The sequence below is a fragment of the Blastomyces dermatitidis genome (genome assembly GCF_000003525.1).
Source record: "Blastomyces dermatitidis ER-3 genomic scaffold supercont1.5, whole genome shotgun sequence".
Classification (NCBI taxonomy): Eukaryota; Fungi; Ascomycota; class Eurotiomycetes; order Onygenales; family Ajellomycetaceae; genus Blastomyces; species Blastomyces dermatitidis.
The window spans coordinates 5,509,053-5,516,962 of NW_025544778.1; positions in this window are offsets into that span (position 1 = coordinate 5,509,053).

Here is a 7,910-nt window from a genome sequence, read left to right on the forward strand (position 1 = left end):
ATTAGAGAATTGAGAAATGACTCTGGTGATAAACTAGATATAATGTAAGTAATTGAGATTTCTACTTTTCAGAACAGTTATAATCTACTATCTGATGATAGTGATTAGATTCTACTCTACTCTCTTTTAGTATGAATATACAATAAAAACAACAAAAAAAGTTTAAAAACTCTTCAAAAATCACATTTATTCAAAATAATGTGGATAGAAACTCAAATTGTATTTATTCTTGTCTTCAAATTGTATTTGAATAAAAAGTAGATTTTATACTGCTTCAGGAGCCGAATTTTGATGCTGAGTAAAAATATGTTATTTCTCATTCAAGCTACTACTGCTTTTTACCTCAAAAGTCTGAGATAAAGTCAAGAGTAGTGATCTATGAAAGAAAGAGATCAAGATATTAATTTAATCTAAGATTTGATATCATGTCTGACCCTGATATTCTGATGAGTGATATTATAGATAAAGAAAATGAGTTTGATACTATACAGCTCATAAATATCTATAATGAAAAGTCATTGAAGAAAAATAACAATATCTGAACAATTGATAGAGGATTTCTGAACATAACTTCATCAAGAAACTCTATAATTGCAGGAGATTTCAATGCACATCATCTCTGATGAAATTCAGAATGCAAGAGAGCAGTAAGAGCTGATAATCTGATTGAATAGACCTTTGAGCATTCAATAGATTTGGTTAATAAGTCTGATCAACAAACATTCTTTAGAAAAGGTATGAAACAGAAGTCTATTATAGATCTAACCTTCATGTCATAAAATCTAATGAAAAGAAGACTTATAAACTGGTTTATTGATTCAAATGAGATATCAGAATCAGATCATGAGATTATTCAATTTGATATTGAACTGAGTGAAAAACAAATGAGTGAAAATCCTCTTCTCTCTAATCAGTATAACTTTGAAAAAGCTGATTGAAAAGCAGTTGAAGAAAGCATAAAACTGCTAAAATCTGAAAGACAGAATGAGCTATATTGAAATTCTGGTCAAGATATCTCAAATGAAATGCTTAAGAATAGAGTGAAGCTTATTACATCTATTATTCTAACAAGTGTTAGAGATAATATTTTAAAAAGAAAATCTTCTGAGTATTCAAAACCTTGATGAAATGAGAATATCTCATCTAAAAGGAAAGAATTAGCTACTGTTAGAAGAGATTGGAAAAATGATGTAATATCTGATGAAGAGTTCAAAGCTGTCAGAAATGAATATTTTTCAGATATCAAAAGAGCTAAAACAGACTGCTGGAATAAATTTCTTGAAGAAGCACAAGAGAAGGAAATTTTTAAAGCTTTTAACTATACTAAAACAAGAAGTGTAGCAAAACTTTCAGTCTTAGAATATGAGTTTCAGAATGAATCATATACAGCAAACTCTTTTGAGAAAAAATGTCAAGCTTTCATGAGAATTCTCTTTCAGAACTCATCAGACTCAGATTCAGATTCAGAGAAAGAGAATATATCACTTCTCAACTACATTGATAAAAATGACTGAGAATGGCCTGATCTTACACAAGATGAATTAGAGTCAGCTATCTTCTCAAGTTCTGTTAAAACTGCTGCAGGTCCTGATTCAATTAATCACTTGATTATTCAAAATACATATTCCTACTTAAAGAATGAATATTTTGAGCTCTTTTTCAATCTCTTGAAAAATGAATATCATTCTGAATGCTGAAGAGAAGTCACTGGAGTGATTCTTACAAAACCTAATAGAAAAACTTCAATTCCTAAGTCATATAGAGTAATATCTCTATTGAACTGTTTAGAAAAGGTTTTAGAAAAGATAATAGCTACTCAACTATCTTTTATAAGCTCTATAGATGATTCTCTTTTATTCAGTGAATAAATGAGAGATAGAAAACAGTGTTCTGTAATTGACACTGTTCTCTCAGTTGTTCATGATATTCAAATAGCAAAACATGAGAATCTGGTCTCAACTGCAGTTTTTATTGATATAAAGGAAGCATTTGATCATGTTTCAAAGTCAAAGTTAATTCAGACATTGAAGATATTAAAACTGTCACTTTCTCTAATCAAATGAGTTAACTGTTTTATGTCTAAAAGAATTATACAACTCTTCTTTGATGGAATGAAACAAGACAAGCCTGAGATAAAAATAGAAGTATCACAGGGATCTCCAATCTCACTCATTTTATATGCAATATACACTGCATATCTATTCAAAAATAGAAATATGAGAATAGTGTGATCTCTGAGTTATGTGAATGATATTGGTCTAGTCTACAGCTCAAAAACTATCAAAGAGAATTTGAAAGTAATTGAAGAAGCTGCAAAGGAAATCTTTGTTAGAGCAGATATCAATCAAATTCAATTTAATATGAATAAAACTGAGTTAATTCATTTCTTTTCTAGACTCAATGAGAAAGAACTATCTCTAACTCTTTTAAATAGAGAGATTAAACCCAGTGTAAATGTCAAATGGTTAGAAGTATGATTAAACTCCAAGTTGAATTTTAAATATCACATTCAACAAAGAACTGTCAAGGCAGAAAGACTATTAAACAACATAATCAGACTATCAAATACAGAGAGAGGTCTATTCTTCCAGACTATGAGACAGTTATATATAGCCTGTATTACATCAGTAGCTGATTATAAAGTTCAGGTTTGATGGAATAATCAAGGGAATTTCACTGAACTCTTTCAAAGTCTGTAAAACAGAGCCTTGAGAAGAATTCTGAGAGCATTTAAATCATCTTCTATTAAAGCAATGAAAATTGAAGCTTCAATTCCTTCTTCTGCTATTAGATTTGAAAAGACCTGTATAAACTATGCTCTGAGAGTTGTAAAGATGAGCTCAAATCATATAATCAGAGAAAGAGTCTCTTCTTCATTTCCATCAATTAACTCTGGAAATGAACTGGATTGAAATAGATTTCTTGATTGAAATGAAAATAATTCTTCAAAGAAAATGCCTTCTCAACTGTACAGACTATGCTCTCTGATTAAAAATCAATTTTCTTCTTTAAATATTGAAAAAGTTGATCATGAGAAGTTATCTCCCTGGAGAGAAAAGCTTGAATCTCTTATAGACTTACAAATAAGTGAACTATCAAAAGAGAAAGAATATGAACAGCATTTGAAGAGAATTTCTACAATCAATATAAAAGACTCTATTCTGGTTTATTCAGATGACTCAAAAAATGAGAACTTGAATAGATTAGGCGCAGGCATTGCTTATACTGAAGATAATATTAATTTTATCTCAGATTTCTGAAATCTAGGCTCTGAATGTGAAGTCTTTGATGCTGAACTATTTACAATAGTGAAAGCTTTCAAACTCATTGAAATAAAATCTCATAAAAGAGGAAATTGTTTGAAAGAGGCATGAATATTCTCTGATAGTCAAGCTGCTTTAAAAAGACTTAGAAATAGTCAGATTCATAATGATCAAATAAATCTTGAACTGATCTTAAACTCTGTTTTGAAAATTCAAAAGAGAAGAACATCAAAGCTGATAATTCATCTGCACTGGGTTCCTGCTCACATGAATATTCATGATAATGAATTGGCTGATTCAGCTGCAAAAAAGAGTGCAGAATTAAGCAGATCTATTCAAAAAATTGTGTTCTGGTCTTTTATAAAGAGAAAAATAAAAGAATCTTGTTTAGACAAGTGAAATGAAAGCTGGCAGAAATAAAAGAAGAGTATACATTATTCAAGATTTGAAATAAAACTCAAGTGGAAATCTTGTTCAATTAAATGTAAAAAGAAAATATTCTCATCTATAATACAGCTGAAACTAGGACATGGCTATTTCAAATCTTATATACAAAGATTTGATGATAGATTTGACTCAATAGAATGCTCATTCTGCAATACAAATGAGAATTCTGAGTATATTGTAATGCACTGTGCATTATACAATAGTCTTAGAGCCAGATTGAAAGAGAAGTATAATCTAAATCAATTAAATATGAGATTCTTATTCTCAACTGAGACAGGAATTAAATACTTAATAGACTTTCTATCAGAAACTCAAGCAGCTATAAGAAAATGGCTAAATTCAGAATTATCTGAGTATGAAGAGGAGGAAATTAATCAGATATAGTCTGTTAAAACAGCTATACACTCTCTTTTAATAATTTGTTTTGTTATAGTCTCTCTTTACTTTATCTTTTTCTTTATCTTTTTCTTTCAATTTCTTTCTATCTATTTATTTAATGTGTCTATCTTTGAGACTGTGTTCTTTTTCTCTTTTCTTTTGTCATGATATTGTCAAATGGTTTCAAAGTATCAAAAGATGTTAAAACACTGCAATTTGTAAACAGTTTTTGTATTCTGAGCTGGAATTTTCTGATTTTGCATATCTGAAATTGATGAATGTATAATAGTTAACTTTACAGACATAGAAAAAACCCTGAGAACTAAAGTTCTCAGGTAGATGTCATAGTCTCTGACTGCATACATCTATAATTGAAGAATAATAATACTAATAATAATAATGAAAAGATCAGAATAAGTGAGATTATATGATTTATAAGCATCTATAATTTCTCTTACTTTGTAAGACTTTTTAATTATAAGTCTCTTCTTTTCCAACACTGATGATAGTACTGTAGATAATTATAATTCACTCAGATCTTGTATTTTTACTTTTATAAGTTATAAATTATTAATTAAGTTGTGTAAGCCTCATCTCTCTGATTCTTTCAATGTGTACATTCTCAGAGAATGTGATTTGAGTATTTTATATGACTCAAATCATCTAGATTGAAACTTCTCAGAACTCTTATTATATATAAGAACTTATATTCTTATCTTGAGACTTAATTTCTTAACTAGTAAGTCTCATATTCCATTCAATTGAATTGCTCAGTTCAGAAGTAACTCATTAGCTTTTACATATGTGTGACTGATCTCTTTTAATCTTAATTCTGTGTCTGTGACTGTTGCATCTGCAACTGCTACTGCTGTGTCTGCAACTGCTCTCTTTCTCACCTTTTTCAAAGCATTCTCCGGAATGCACGGATGCAATTCATACAACAGATAGAATGATGAATGCTTGAAGACTGTATACTGTCAAATCTGTGTGATCAATAGCACCTGTCTGAGATATTCATCTCATAGTCTCATAGACTTACTTACTAGATATTTTATCAGCATATTGTTCAAGATTTTATTCAAGCATTTCATCTTTCTGTTCATCCGTGAATGATATAATATTGTTCTATGATGTCTTATCTGTAACTAGCTTATAAAATGCCTCATCACTTCTCTCACAAGATTCACACTGTTATCAGTTAGAATCTCACACAGTATTTCATAGTTAACATAGATTTTATCATGTAGAAACTTCACTATCATCTTCTCTATTATCTCTGAAACTGCTTTCATGACTGATCAGTCAGTAATGTAATCTATAGCAGTGATTATTCATCAATTTTCATTTAGCATTCATAGTAATATGTCTATGAGATTCATCTCTCATTATTTAAACAGTTGTATTATACACTTCATCTGATATTGCACTTTCTTGTATTCTAACTCTTTCTTAGATTCTTTCACAACCTGGTAATTCAGACACTTGTGAGTATACACCTGAATATTCTCAGTCATGCTTAGTCAGTATACTCTTGATTTAAGTACACTCATGAGTTCAGAGCTTTCTAAGTGACTGAATTCCTTGTGTATATAAGCTATCAAGTTGTGTCTAAATAAAGATTCTAGATAGAGAGCTTCTGCATATTCTAGATTACAGTAAAGCACAACATTGTTTTTCAATTTTCTCAGCTTAAAGTTTGAAAGCATCTCTTCTACTACTTTTATGAGACACTTGTTATTTAACATCTTATCATTCTTTAAGTAAGAGATTATAATATTCACTTATTCTGATTCCTTGCATTCTTTTAGTGTATTTAATGTGAATATCTCTTGTATCTGATTCTCAGAATTCTCACTTATGAAATTGAGTCTGTGACTGATTGTATCAGACATCACAGCATCTGATTCTTTTCAGTATTTAATATGAAGATTATACACTTGAAACTCTGAGATTCAACATACTAAGTATTTGAAAGGTTTTATTATTAATTATAGATAGACAAGACTTTCATAATCTGTGATCACTGTTGTTATATGTCTGTTGTTAATATATCTATTTCACAACACCAGTGTATGCTTGATTGCTAGTAATTTGTTTTTATACACTGAGTAATTGAGCTCAGTGTCTGATAGTTTCCTATCATTGTATATCACTGAGTGCAGCTTGTCATTCTTATTCATCTGTAGAAGAGTGTCTTTGATAGCTCATTCAGATATATTCATCTCAATGTAGAAAGATTTATCACAATCTGATTGAATAAGTACTGAGAATATTATTATATATTCTCTCAGTGTGAGAAAAGCCTCTTCACACATAGTATTTCAGATAATTGAACAAAACTTCTTCTTTTATAGATTTGTATTCATTTCTCTTAAGAGATCTGAGAGTGATGCAGATATTCATGTAAAATTCTTGATAAATCTGCAGTAGTATGAGATCAACTCAAGAAACTGTTATATATAATGTACATTTCTCAGCTGCAGTTAATTTACTATGATATTCAATTTCTCTGAAATAGAGTATATACAGTTATTACTTACTACATGTTCTACAAACTTTAACTCTTCTATTTCAAACACACACTTGATTGATTTAATATAGAGCTTATACTCTGTCAGAGTTGTAAGCACTTCATTGAGATACTTCAGATATTCATTGTATAAGTTTGAAAAGACTAGAATGTTATCAAGATATATAAGACATGAGATTTCATTCTGTTTATGAAGAATTGTATTCATCATCATTTGAAAGATGATAGATGCATTTATCTGTGATTCGGAAAAACGTACGACCGTCGGATAATAACGCGGCCGCTTCCGAACTACTAGCGTACGAGTGTAAAGGGGCCATAGCGGCCGCTAATTAGCTTAGTGTATGATATTACAATATATAAGAAGCCGGCATACATCTGTAATTGTATACTGGTTAAGCAACCTTTAAATCACATCTGATAGCATGTTTAAAAACAAGTGAGAAGCGCAGGCTCCTCCAGGGCATGATAATTCTGTCTACAAAGCAATTTGTAGTTATCATGCCAGAGTGGTTCTAGAAACACCTCAAAAGATAGCATATGAAGAACAGTGAGTGGAAGAGCATCTGATTGATGCTGCTTTGCTTATTGAGGGAAAACTTCACACCCAGACAAATGCCACATATGAGATATGAACAGATGAGATGTGAGAAAGAGAATGAGAGCAGTGAACCAGATTCAAAGAAGTCTGCTCTCTACTCAAAAGAAGGATAAAAAGAGAAAAGGTGGTCATCACTGAAGTCATACAATGATAACAGAAATCATATAATGATATAGTGATAGAATGATATAGCGATATAATGATACAGTAATATAGTGATATAACAATAGACATCATACAATCAATGAGAAAACTACTGAAATGAATACCTTCTCTAGTCAATATGAATAACACTCTTCTCTGCTATCTGAACTGAAAGATATGCAGAACCTCTCAGAGAGTTTACTTGAAGCAGTAAGAAAAGCAGCTGAGACTGCTGAACTGGAATTGAAGCTTCATACATGTATGAGGATTCTAAATGAGATTGAGGCCTTGCATACACAGTGACAGACTGAGACAGAAGTCAAACAATAATTGACATTCACTGCAGATCAAGTATTCACTATGAAGAGCTTCACTGATGCAATCATCATCATCAATAAGAATAGAGAAAATCAGATCTTAGGCCTGTAGTAGAAGATTAAATGTTTATACAGATAGACAACTATATTAAATCTGAAGATCTCATCATAATTATTCATGATCTCTTCAGAAGCATACACATCATCAGAGACTGCTGCACAGAATGAGA